A 14,869-nucleotide genomic window follows, 5' to 3' on the forward strand; every position below is an offset into this window, starting at 1 on the left:
TGGAGATTTTTTGGCTCCGCCCCCTTAGTAATGGTCTATAGACTTTGAATATTTGCATAACTTACATGTTAAAGTATTGCTATTTTAATTTCAACATTTGCATTATCAAAATTAAAAAAAGGTGAGACATATCTCTGTGATAACAGTTTATTTTACATATTCAAGCATGTGTGTGTATTTGTTTATTTGGTCTGCAAAAGCTACCTTTGAATTTAGCATAGTTTGTCCTTATATTCTCAAACTGATACAAAATGATACAAAATTAAAGAACTCTTTTTCTTTTCTGCATACATACTTTACATCAAACTGAAACTCACAAACAAAATTTATTATAAATATGTACAAATTACAAAATTTGATCCCTGTTTTCAGATAAATACTACTTTTTAAATGTATTTTTTTTATTTATCCTACAGGTGCACCATTGGACATGACACAATTACAGCTTGAGTTATCTGCCCTTTATAATCTGTGTTTTATTAGAATACAAACAGAGAATGTAGGTTGTCTGCATGATCATCAATTTCTACAAATTATCAAAGAAACATTGATACGTGGTATGTATTCTTGTAAATGTATGATCAGTTAGCCTCAATTTAGAGCTATTCCATTCAAATGCATGTGGAGGGTTAACAGGAGCTTACAAAGTCTTCTTTAACATGTTAAACTAAGTTTAACATACTAATTTGTCTTTTTGTTGTCTGTTTTTTTTGCCATGGCAATGTCAGCTTAATTTCAAATCAAGAGTTTTTATTAGGTCCCCGCCTTTAGGGGGGTGGCCCTATAGTGATCAGTCTGTCCGTCCGTCCGTAACACTTTAACTTTGTGTCTGCTCCATATCGAGAAAACCATTATGATTTCATACTTTATACTTTACATGTTTATTAACCACCACCAGAGGGCGTGTCATGATGTATGTACAACTTCCTAGGTCAAAGGTCAAGGTAAAAAAACTTTTGTTTCAGTTGACAACCCTGTGTCCTGTGGTGAAGATCGTGTCCGCTCTATATCTTGAGAACCGTTATGATTTCAAAGTTTATACTTGACATCCATTTTAACCAACACCAGAGGGTGTGTCATGATGTATGTACAACTTCATAGGTCAAAGGTCAAGGTCAAAAACTTTGGTTTCAGTTGACAACCCCGTGTCCTGTGGTGAAGATCGTGTCTGCTCCATATCTAGATAACCGTTATGATTTTATACTTAATACTTAACATGTTTATTAACCAACACCAGAGGGTGTGTCATGATCTATGTACAACTTCCTAGGTCAAAGGTAAAGGTCAAAAACTTTGGTTTCAGTTGACAACCCTGTGTCCTGTGGTGAAGATCGTGTCCCCTCCATATCTAGATAACCGTTATGATTTCAAAGTTTATACTTGACATCCATTTTAACCAACACCAGAGGGCGTGTCATGATGTATGTACAACTTCCTAGGTCTTCATATCAGATTATCCATACAACTTATTTACCCCACGTTATTGACAGCAGGGTCCACAGAGATGGCTCCCATCTCAATGGTATCTAGTATATATGGCCCATAATTTGCTATTGGGCTCGTTTCCTATAACGATAGAAAAGTGATAAAAATGTGTATTTCTGTAAGAAAAGTTGTAACTACAACTAAAGATGCCTTTATTTTTATCAACATACAAGTGTATGCTACTCTTCCCTAGAAAAAAAATTGAAATTAACAAATTTCAAAGATTAAACAACCGTATTTTTGTGTCGTTTCTCGCGTTACTTTTCGCTTCCGAAGTGCATAATGCTGACTGATTTATAGATAATCGTCACTGGCAAATTCGTAACTTTTGCTTTCAAATAATAAACAACATCGACCAATAAGAATAGTCAGAAGAAAATGCCGAGAACTATAAGTATTTCTGTAGCAGGTGTAAAAACACTGGCGTTACTTTCGTTTCCGATTTCGTAACGCAAATTTTAGATGATGTAATCTGCTTTGTTGTAATAGAATTCTTTATATCAATATGCAAATATGAACTCTCGCGAGATGTTCAAACAGGTAAATCAGAGATGATTTACATTCTAGTTTTGTTCTTCGTAATAATTAAGTTAGAAAATGACGTTATCGTTATGCGTTACATTTCACACGAAACAGAAGTCCAGTTTTTTTCCCTTTTTTTTATTAAAATTGTTTTTGTCGTTAAGTTCTAATCATTTCCGGTCATACGTGAAACATGTGACTAACATGTGATCACACCCTTACGGCCGGATATATGAAATACTAGGTCTAAACATTGTTTTTGTTTCCAATGGGATGTTAGCAAACATAATCTGTAGACTTGTTTCGTCTTGTTACAAAAAGGAAAATACAATTTTCAACGAGATTGCGCCGGGGGTCTATTATTTTTCCTATGTGCATAATTTTACATACAATCTTGTGTGAAAATAAATGCCCAATGACTTGACAAAATCGATTTCAGATTTGACGATGTTATAACACACTTCGTTTCCGGATAACGATGTAAAGGGTCCTTGGTAAATTCAATCGAAATTACGTCTCTTATCATTTTGCCCATGCTCGTTGGATTGATTTTGCTTCAGCAGTAAATATTACTGGATATTTTAGGTGAATTAAGATAATTTAATAAAAAATACATGTTAATATACCGTTACACTTGGAATGTACAAATTTGGTATCTTTGTCACAATTTTTAATTTTTTTTTTTATTCATGTTCTGCAAACACTTTTCAGAAATGCAATAAACTTGTCAAAGAAGAAGTAAACTTTTACCATGCATGACTTGAAAGGAAGTACTTAATTGATTTTAGCCCACTAAAGTAGGTTAAAATGTGGAAACCATGTAGATGGTGTACAGGTCACAAATATCACATGGTGCCTATATTTTAAAGATTTTAATTCCAAGTTAAAGGTTTTTTCTTTACTGGATTTCAAGAATTTTACATTGCCAATGATTTGAAATAAATTGTATATAACTGGAATTTCAAAACCAAATATAAATACATTTTTTTGGCTAAAACATCAAGATACAACGATTATGGTATCCTGTATCAATGAAGAAAATATGGAAATTTCTGAATAAATTGTAATAATTGTTTTCAAAACAAGCACATATTTAGGAGTTTTATAATACTGTTACATTTAAGATGGATTTTAAGAAAAAGTATACTGTTCAGATTATTTTAAGCAGATTTTGCAATAAAATAAAACTAAAAAAATGCTTTCGGTTTCTTATGGTTTCCTGTCGCGTTTAAAAAAAACTTTAATCTAACATAGAAAATAGATTTTAAATATAAACATGAAGCAAGTAACACTAGTAATGGTGTTCATTTATGTCTTTCGAAATATATTGTACAAAATAAAGAAAATAAAGATTGGTTTCCTGTTTGGTTTCCTGTCACGTAAACGGTGAATCAAAATGTATTAATTTTTTCTTGAAAAACTCAATTGTTCCATTAATACTATTCTAACACCAACACAACCCACAAGTTAAAGTTTTAGAACTTATAAAAAAGGATACAAAAAGAAACCAAAGACCGAATACCAAATTATGGTCCATATATGTTATGCCTGCCTCTTTAAAATCTCTGCTCATGTACAACATGAGAATAAGGAATGTGTCAAAATGACAACAACACAACCAATGAGTAGAGAAAAGCTGAAGGCCACCAATGATTTTTCAACACAGTGAGGGAATTATACAAGTCTAACAAAGGCCAGAGGCATACTGATACAACCTTAATTAAAACATAACATTAATAATTAATTATCAATGCCAAAATAAGAAAAAAAAATTATGTGAGGGTTATATTATACAGTAGTGTACTTATTGTCTAAAATGCATTGTATTTAAATTTCTTTTTTGTTCTAGTAATTGGACAACAGGACTGGAGACATTGTAATGAACATCAAGATACAACAGAGTTACTGTTCCTGGCTTTACAACAAGTACATGACGGTATGGAAGTGGTATTTTTGTCGAGCCTGCAACTTTTGTTGCAGAAAGCTCGACATAGGGATAGTGATCAGGCGGCGGCTAGGGCGGCGGTAGCCGCGGCAGTGTTAGCTCACTTCTTAAAAGCTTTATATTTTAGAAGGTGGAAGATCTGGATGCTTCATACTTTATATATTATATATGGATGCCTCATGTTACGAAGTTTCCGTCAGTCACATGTCCAATGTCCTTGACCTCATTTTCATTGTTCAGTGACTACATGTACTTGAAAAAAAAGTTAAGATTTTTTGTAATATTAAATTCTCTCTTATTATAAGTAATAGGATAACTATATTTGGTATGTGCGTACCTTGCAAGGTCTTTATGCCCGTCAGACAGTTTCCATTTGTCCTCAACCTCATGTCATGGATCAGTGAACAAGGTTAAGTTTTGGTGGTCAAGTCCATATCTCAGATACTATAAGCAATAGGTCTAGTATATTCGGTGTATGGAAGTACTGTAAGGTGTACATGTCCAACTGGCAGGTGTCATCTGACCTTGACCTCATTTTCATGGTTCAGTGGTTACAGTTAAGTTTGTGTGTTTTGGACTGTTTTTCTTATACTATATGCAATAGGTCTACTATATTTGGTGTATGGAATGATTGTAAGGTGTACATGTCTAGCTGGTAGGTGTCATCTAACCTTGACCTCATTTTCATGGTTCAGTGGTCAAAGTTAAGTTTTTGAGTTTTTTTCTAATACTATATGCAATAGATCAACTATATTTTGTGTATGGAAATATTTTATGATTTATATGTCAGTAGTGCAGGTTTTATTTGACCTTGACCTCATTTTCAAGGTTCATTGCTCAGTGTTAAGTTTTTGTGTTTGGTCTGTTTTACTTAAACTTTAAGCAATAGGTGAACTATATTTGTTGTATGGAAGAATTATTACCTGTACATGCCTGTCTGACATGATTCATCTAACCTTGACCTCATTTTCATGGTTCATTGGTCAATGTTTAGTTTTCTTGGTTAATGTTAAGTTTATTTGAGTTGTAATAAAGCTTTATATTTAGGATTATCAACATTATATCAATGATTAGTAAAGAAGGCGAGACATTTCAGTGTGTGCACTCTTGTTTTATTAGGTATCTGTGATATAAGAAGATGTGGTATGAGTGCCAATTAGATAACTCTCCATCCAAGTCTGAATTTTTAAAAGTAAACCATTTTAGGTCAAAGTATGGCCTTCAACATGGAGCACTGGCTCACATCGAACAAGCAAGCTATAAAGGGCCACAAAATGTAAAACCATTCAAACAGGAAAACCAACGATCAGTTAAATAAAAAACAAGAAACATTTATGAACCACTTCAACAAACAACAACCACTGGACATCAGCTAGTTCAAATAGCACACTGTTCTCATAAATTTCATTTAACACCCAGTTAAACCAGAATATTTGTTATTCAATGTTGTAGAGTTTCACTTGATAACATAATCTAGGTATAACACAACATTTTCAGATGGCATCATCCCACATCACATTGAAAGACTAAAGTATCACATAACGATGATGCAAAAAGAAATTTTGAAAGAAGTTTTTTTATGAAATTAAAAGCAAACCAAAGGGGAATAACTCAAAAAAATTTGAAACATTGCAAGTCACTCACGGTAAATTTTGATTGTACTAGTTATCATGGTTATCAGTTATTGAATTAAGATTTAAAAAAATAGCTTTAAATATATATATTATTTTTTTTAACTATTGTTCATTTCATTGTGAATATCTTTAAAGATTGCTGTGATGACTGAATTTTTTATAACTTTAAAAATTTGAAAATTTCTTCTTTATTACAACAAAACTGAAGTGAAAAAAAAACTTATATTTTTTATAACATAGTTTAAGTAAGTTTGTTCAGATTATATCAGCTGGTTGGTAAAGGTATATAGATTCCATCATTGCAACACAGTATGACAAGTGTGTTACGATATTTCTCCACTCGAAACAGTTACATTTTAAAATTTAAAGTGTGAGACTTGCTGAGCCTTTTAAATAATTAAAACTTAGCTGTTGAGAGTGGAGAAATATCGTAATACACGAGTTATGGTGGTGGAATCTGTTTCTCTAATGATTTTTATCCTCCCTTTCAAATATTTGCAGAAAGTTGAGTTCTTTATTTGTGATGTCGTCAGGTATTTTTCAGGATGTCACTATAGGAAATTCAGAAGAAATTAAGAAAATTTAACATCATAACCCAGTATGCACGGTTATCCACTAGTCTGATGCCCCAGACTAGTAAAATTTCATTCGGACTAGTAAGTTTTTTGCAAAACTTTGTTTGGCCAAATAAGAAAATGTCAGAATATTGGTCTTTGGACTAGTAGTTGAAAAAGTTTTTGGTGCAGACTGATAACCAAATTTAACCAATCATTTGGTATTTCACTTGTGATGTGAAATATTTTTCTCACACGGCTCAAGAAATGTGAAAATTAGAGAAAAGTTTTTCTTCCATTCAGTAGCCTGAATTAAATAAATAAAGTTAGTAATACAGTACATTCCGGTTATTTGCATAGCCTATTTGTCAGACGAAATTATGCAATAAAGCGGAGTATGCCCGAAAAACAAGGAAAATCACGAAATTTTACAAAATATGCAAAATAAATCATGTTTTGTTGCCATGGAAACTTGTTCAATGTCAAATTTGTTTTGTTTCTCTGAGTACCTTGTACTGTAGTACGGTATTCAATTATTAAGAATACATATGATAACTTTTAAATTTGCAGTAATTTTTGGGCCAAATAAGGGCCTTATTGCCCCTACTCCTTTAGACACAAGGTTTATGACCACAAAAGGAAGGTTGGAATTGATTTTGGGAGTTTTGGTCCCAACAGTTTAGGAATTAGGGGCCAAAAAGGGCCCAAATAAGCATTTTCTTGGTTTTCGCGCTATAACTTTAGTTTAAGTGAATAGAAATCTATGAAACTTTGACACAAGGTTTATGACCACGAAAGGAAGGTTGGGATTGATTTTGGGAGTTTTGGTTCCAACAGTTTAGGAATTAGGGGCAAAAAAAGAGCCTAAATGAGCATTATTCTTGGTTTTCGCATAATAACTTTAGTATAAGTAAATAGAAATTAATGAAATTTAAACACAAGGTTTATGACCACAAAAGGAAGGTTGGAATAGATTTTGGGAGTTGAGGTCCCAACAGTTTAGGAATTAGGGGCAAAAAAGGGGCCCAAATAAGCATTTTACTTGTTCATGTCTGATATGAAATCAGGATATTCATAGTGATGCTGTAGTCAGAACTTTTGAAAAGTGTGAAAGTTATTTTGTTTGTTTGTTACCCACCATTATATGGCATTTTGAAATGTTGTATTTTTTCAATTGTAAAAACTCATATAAATGTACCATTCTACAGTCAGAGCTCAGACATAAACAAGTCAATTTTTGTTTTTGACCTACAGAAGTGGAAACATGTATTTATTATAAAAATGTGTTTTCAATTTTAGACTTATCTAAGTCAGAAAATGACAGACTTGTTTATGTCTATTTATGTTGATGAAAAAACTTAATTTGACTTGGTGGCCAAAGTACACCTATGACAGTAAAAACCTGTCTGAGAGTTCACAAGGACTTGAGCTATCTATATTTTATTATCCAATTGAACATCCTTACTAAACACAGATGTTTTACCTCATTAATTAAGTGTGGCTCCAGGTGGTTGCATTGTGAGGTTAATTAACATTATCTGTGATTTTTGTCGAGCCTTCGACTTTAGTCGAAAAAGCGAGACTAAGCGATCCTACATTCCGTCGGCGTCGGCGTCGTCGGCGGCGTCCACAAATATTCACTCTGTGGTTAAAGTTTTTGAAATTTTAATAACTTTCTTAAACTATACTGAATTTCTACCAAACTTGGACAGAAGCTTGTTTATGATCATAAGAAAGTATCTAGAAGTAAATTTTGTAAAAATAAAATTCCATTTTTTCCGTATTTTACTTATAAATGGACTTTGTTTTTCTGCGAGGAAACATTACATTCACTCTGTGGTTAAAGTTTTAAAAATTTTAATAACTTTCATAAACTATCCTTGATTTGTACCAAACTTGGACAGAAGCTTGTTTATAATCATAAGATAGTATCAAGGAGAAAATTTTGTAAAAATAAATTTCCACTTTTCCGTATTTTACTTATCAATGGACTTAGTTTTTCTTCCAGTTAACATTACATACAGTCTGCAGTTAAAGTTTATACAACATTTATTAGATTCATAAACTATCCTGGATTTTTTACCAAACTTGGAAGCTTCTTTCAATCAAAAGACAGTATCGAGAGGGAAATTTTTATTGATGTTTTTCCTCATTTTGTTGAGTCTGCGATTAACAGCAAAAGTAGGCGAGACACTGGGTTCCGCGGAACCCTTACAAATTTTTTAGACCCTCATTCATATTTTTCTTTAGAAGACAAAGCATTGTTTTTCAATGTTGTCATTATTTGATTTAGATGCGTGACCTTTTTATAAATATGCGTGGGTCTTGAAGTTTACCAATTTTGTTAATTTAGTAGGAGTCAATATTTGCAACTTTTTGACTCTGGTCAATTATTTGTTGCTTAACAATATTTGACTTATTACCGTAGATACTCGCCTATAAGTCGATCCAACTATAAGTCGGATGCCCTTTTCAGCTCCAAATTCTGAGGATTTAGTCTTGACCCTCGTATAAGTCGGACAAAATTGGGACATTTTTGTTTGCAGCTGACAGTTACTGAACGCCGGTAAAACCAATGCAAATCCAGGAATTATATTCATTTTCTGCATGAATGTTTGTTTGGTTTGAATTTAGTTGATGTTGATTATGATAATTTATATAGCTGTTTAATAATAAAGATGTATTTATTCCTGTTGTTTTGTTCACTGTTTGATTACAGATTAGCCATGTGTTGGTTACGTAATGCATCAATGATTTTGTCAGAGTCATTATGAAGTCATATTTTGTATTGCGTTAAAGGGAGACAAATCCTAAAACTTACGAATTTAGACCTCTATGAGTCAAAAGCAGATTCAGACTTATTTATGTCTGAGCTCTGACTGTTTTATAAGGTTCACTTATATTGAGCAGATTTCAAACAGTGTCTATTAAATACAGATAAAATGTATTTATGTTGTAGAATGTCACATGTATGATTTTTTTTTCTATTTATAGACAGAATTTTGTCACCATTAGTAAGTCTGTGTTGTTTATGGATAGTGGTAAACTGCAATCAGACCAAGACTGACAGTGTGATGCAGTTAGTTGATAAATATGCAACTCTACATGGTTTAAAGGTATTATAAAATAAGTTGTTACAATTAATGTTCCGAATTGTACAAAATACTAAATGTTTTGGTACTAAACAAAGATTTAAAAAAAATAAATCACACAATTTCAATCATTTGGAGATGCTTAATGGAAGGAAATCATTTTATTTATTTATTATATTACACTCTGTAATTATTTTTGTAATATTAGACTTTCAGCACCTCAATACCAATGTACAGAATTTTGGTAATTGACATTTTAGGTTGGGTCATGTCTGGCAAATATGACTGTTTCTACACCTTGGTTCTAAACCTTATGTATTTTATCATACAAATGAATGTGCATTTCTTTTCAAAATTTGTTGGCATATTTGCTCAATTCAATCAATGGAATACATTATTATTCTTAAGTAACTTCAAATTCCTTCAATTACTTGTAAGATTTTTATGGCCCCGCAAGGAAGTTGTCGGTACCATATAGTTTTACCCTTGTCTGTAATTCTGTAATTCCGTCATTCCACAACAAACCATTACCTATATGGAGTTTTTTTCTAAACGCCTTTAGATATTAGGCTGATTTTTGGTATGTGAGTTTACCATGATAAGTTACAGATCAAGTTTAAGTTTTGTTCCGCTCCGCTAATTTTTGACGAAGTTACAGGCTTTGGACTTTGATAAATTGTTGAAAATCACAGTTATACAGACTTTTTTTCTGAATGCTTTCAGATATTGGGATGATTTTTGGTATGTGAGTTATTCAAGATGAGTTATAGATCAGGTATAAGTTTCGTTCCGCTCCGCTAATTTTTGCCAGAATTAAGGGTTCACCAACTTTGAATATTGTTGACAATCACAGTTATATGGACATTTTCTATACGCCTCCAGATTTTGAGCTGATTTTTGATATGTGAGACTACCATCATGTTTGTATCCACATTTGTTATTGAAATTGCAGATTTTTCAGATTTTTGAGACAGGGCCATTCGTGTCGCTTTGACACATCTAGTTTCCCTCTAACTTATAGATTTCTTGTTATTTCAGAATTTAGAGTTACCTCCCATAACTCTCCTTCCTCTCTCCCTAATACTGACAGGACAACACTATATTGACACTCCATCAGTGACTGACATAGTCTACATGACAGCTGGCATGGCTTACATCAGAAAGGAAGACTCAAAGGCAAAGGAATACCTGAATCAAGTTGAATCACCAGAGTTCAAAGGTTATACTGCATATCTAAAAGGTAATTATTCCTGTTAGTTTAACTGGAATTTTCACACTGAAAATATATAGTACAGTACACATTAGGAAACTCTGTAAAAAAATTCACTGGCTGGCTAGGGAGTGAATCATAATGAAACAGGGGGATGATATCTAATCATTTGTGTGATAACATTCTGGTTTATAATTAACCAGGAAGACATACAGTCAGGGGTACTACTTGTATAAGTATTTTTTTCTTCTTGAAGAAGTAAATATTAATATACTTTTATAAGTAAATGTGTAGGATACTTATACAAGTGTATTTTATGTACTTGTATAGGTAAACAAAAATTTGGTTTAGTTATGTCCCTTACACATTCAGAGTTTTTTACTTATAAAAAAAGTCATCCTATCTTTTTTTCTTGAAATCTTAGAAATTCTTTGCTCTAATAGAATTTTTGATTGTCTGTCCTTTGCAAATGTCATCAGGCCTCTACAATAACTTTTTTTTCAACTTGTCCTGTAGGACAAGTACATACCAAAATTTACTTGTCCGAATGAAATTGTTACTTGTCCAAAAAAATTCTATTAAAAATAAGCTTTTTACATTTTTAGTTGATTCAAGGAGTAAAACGAATTTAAACAATACAACAGAATTTGATGTATTTCTTTTGAAATACTTTTCAAAAATATGAGTCAAGTACAACTGCGAAACTAGTCATGTCACAAGAATTAGGTTCTAGTTTTCATCAATTCCAGTCTCACCAGACTCTAAACATGAGGCACCATCTGATAGGCCTGTACACTCATTGGATTTGTATTCAATCTGTTGATTTTTTTTAAGTGGAAAAAAGTTTATTCAAATGCAATCAATAAAAAGAAGATGAGCCATCATAAGGTGTGATTACCAATGAGACAACTCTCTGAAAGAGACCAAATGACACAGAAATTAACAACTATAGGTCACCATATTGCAAGTATTGTTTTTTCTACTTATGATCAAATATGATTTTGTGAAATTTATGGGAAATAAAAAAAAATGTTTTTGTGAAAAAATTACTGGTATGGTATTTATTATAAGGAACAGAATAAGGTAGCAAAATGGGGTACTGATTTGTCTTGGTCCCAAAATGTCTCCTGCCTTGTCAAACTGTCTATCAATCATGTCTACTAAATGTCTTCTACGGTGCCAAACTGTCTATTAAACTTGGAGCTGAATCTTTCGAGGTGACTAACTGTCCTGTAAAGTTACCTTATCTACAAAGCCCATCTTGATTCGGATCAGGATCAGTAAGACTGGTTTCCGAGAAAAGTATACCTTTTACCTGTTAAAAAGTACCTGATAAAGAACCAGTTAAAAATTATCGATTGCAAGTAAACATGTTGATGAAAAAGGTTTTCATTTGAAAAAACAGAATTCAGAAACATGTCAAAATAATATTTGTTTTCTTGTTTTTTGTTTATAATTACTTTGTTCATCAAAGTTGAATTAAATTTATTTTCTACAGAATAAGTGTACTTGTCCCGACGGACAAGCTTGATACAGCTTTTACTTGTCCGACCTTTTTTCCCTCTGGTACCAGACAATCGGACAAGCGTTATTGTCAAGGCCTGGTCATTTAAGTGTAATTTCATGGACAATGAAAATCCCATTTGTCTGTTATCTTCAGAACACTGTTCATTTACAACGCCCATCGGGCAATTTTTGAGGGCCTTGTGAAAATACTTAAGATCTTTGCACAATCAGTTTCTTTGTTGAAAAAATGAGATGAAACATTGAACTATGATAAAAATTATGAGCTAACCTGAGAAAAATTGTTAAAGGCATGATTTTACATCTCAAAACTTAAAAAACTTTTGTGGGATTGTAAAAAAAATTACTTATACAAGTAAATTTTTTAGAAAATTAATGGGAGATAATTCAAACATTAAAATTATTTTATATAAGTTTATTTTATTTACTTATTTAGGGTAATAAAGTTCTACGAATGGATCTTATGCCAATTTGTTTTCAATAAATTTGATAAAAACTTATTGGCTGATTCTGTATGCATTTTTAAACCGTTTCTGACATTTTGATAAATTATGATAAACTGCACATTGATAAAATTTCCCTTGCATAATTTCCCCTTATACATGTGTCTCGAGAACATTACACACAGCATGTAAGAGATCAGATTTTATCACTTGACTCTGTTGACTATTATATATCTTTACTCTTTAAAAAAAATTTAATTATTCCTTTTAAGTTTGAAAATTTCGTCATAGCAGCTATACTTTATACACAAACAGGCATATTACAGAAATAAAGATTAATGCTAGGAAGTCTTTTCAAAAAGTAATTGATATGTAATTCCTATTTCATAGAATCAGTTTTAACCAGTTACATCATTGTGTGATTTCAGCATGCCAGGATTATTACAGTGAGAACTATGTAGAAGTATTAACCACTCTGGCCATTGACCACACTGATATGACTAGTAGATTGAAGGCTCTGCATTGTCATTTGTTTGGTTTAGCATTGTCTAAACTGGTAAGTTGATGTTCAGGTATTTTTTGTGTAATGTTGTGAACTTTTAAATCTATAATTATTCCCTCATTTCAAAGGAGGGGATATTCTAGTTTACCTCTATATAAATAAGATGATGTGGTAAGATAACCAATGAAACAACTCTCCAACATGGACAACAGGACATAAAGTTAACAACCATAGGTCAATGTACAGCCTTCGCCAATGAGCAAATGCCATACCGCATAGCAAGCTATAAAATCCCTGCAATGGCAAATCTAATACAATTCAAAGAGAAAACTAACGGCCTGATTTATGTACAAAACAATAAAGCAAAAACAAATATGATGTACAGCAACAATGCCAACTACTGAATTACAGGCTCTCAACTTAAGGCAGGCATATACAGAATGTGGGGGAGGGTGATTATATATCAACCCTGCCTATACAACGATATTTTCATTTTCTGTGTAGCTGCATTTTTGTCCTGCCTTTAATGACCGGTGCAGAATTAAGACAAAGTTTATATGAAGAAAAAGAGATGTAAGGTTTATGTCAAAGAGACAACTGACAATACAAAAAACTAAAAGACATCTAAAGGTCAACATGGCACTCCAGTCTACTCCTGCTGTGTCAACACAGCTAACTCAATTTCTTTCTCTGATGGTAGACATTAAGCAAGTAAAATATACTCCCATGGCTTATAAATGTAAAGATTAAATACTGATTTAATTTAATGTTTGAAATATTTATGGTTAAGTACCCTCGAAGCGATGCAAGAAATTGATAACAGCAAATTACCAAAATGACAATTCATCATACTATAACAAAGGACAATCACTGATGAGGCTCCTGACATGAGAAATATAGATTCCACCACTAGATCAAGTGTGTCACAGCATTTCTCCAAGCAAAACAGTTAAATTTTAAAATTAAGGTTTTTGAATATTTAAAATTTAACTGTTGAGAGTAAAGAAATATCGTAATACACACAATATAGAGCTGGAATCTGTTTCTCTAATGAATTTTAGACGATATATTTATATATAATCAAAGTTTATCCGTCTTTTTTTTAAAGATTTGCTGAAAGTTTATTCTTTTTGAGCCGTCATCAGGCATGGTTGCCTTTTTTCATTCCACAATTATTATTATTCATTGGATACCAGTTTTTGTGGGTATTGTGGGTACAGATAATACAGAAAACTAAAAACAAATATGACAGATAGCAATCAAGGACAACGACCGACTTGAGTCTGGCACATACATAATGTGGCTGGGTTGAACATATTTGTGAGTGCTCAACCCTCCCCAACCCCTCTTTTAATAAATTACATGTCTAATCTGAATGTATGCAATTATTATATATTTAACAACAGTTTCATGCTCATTTATTTTAAGGAAAAGCATCAGTGTGCAATACAGAAGTTTAGAGAGGCTTTAGAACATGATTTCTCTTTCCTACTACCACTATATAACATATCTCTAGAATACAGATCTCTTGGGATGATACTGGCTGAGTTAGAATCACTTAACCTATTGTCAACAGTGAGTAAACCATTATGTCCATACATGCCATATATGAAAAAAGTTTTTTCCTATAAAAGACTCTTGATAGTTAGATTACTGTTAAATCAGGAGTTATTGTGAGATTTTATTATACAATGTTATATATTGCAAATAACAGGACTTGGCCAATATACATATAGCAATAAAAAGACCCAATCTGATTAATAGCTTACAAGGATCAGAAAAGCTTCATTCTACTTTCTGTTTTAAAGACCTTTTAGGATCCTCTGGTTTTGTTGGATTAATACACACATTCAAACATTTGAAAGCTGAAATTTCATTGGCTGACGTAATAATTCACAGAACAGAAAATGAAAAGGACTGCTGTAAGATCCTTAAGTTGTGGTTTGGGCTGACATGAT

At 32.3% G+C, this 14,869-nt stretch overlaps 1 protein-coding gene across 1 annotated transcript in view; it reads left to right on the forward strand.

Annotated features, from left to right (window-relative positions):
- The first annotated feature begins 422 nt into the window (after positions 1 to 422).
- LOC139491829 (NADPH oxidase 2-like) overlaps positions 423 to 14,869 on the forward strand; it is a 38,722-nt gene continuing 24,275 nt past the window's right edge. Inside the window, exons 1-6 of the transcript XR_011656649.1 lie at positions 423 to 557; positions 3,857 to 3,943; positions 9,135 to 9,256; positions 10,271 to 10,472; positions 12,838 to 12,965; positions 14,340 to 14,486. The gene's annotated coding sequence lies outside the window, so the exon portion shown is untranslated. The remainder of the gene's footprint in view (positions 558 to 3,856; positions 3,944 to 9,134; positions 9,257 to 10,270; positions 10,473 to 12,837; positions 12,966 to 14,339; positions 14,487 to 14,869) is intronic.

This window comes from Mytilus edulis, chromosome 10 (genome assembly GCF_963676685.1).
Source record: "Mytilus edulis chromosome 10, xbMytEdul2.2, whole genome shotgun sequence".
NCBI lineage: Eukaryota > Metazoa > Mollusca > Bivalvia > Mytilida > Mytilidae > Mytilus > Mytilus edulis.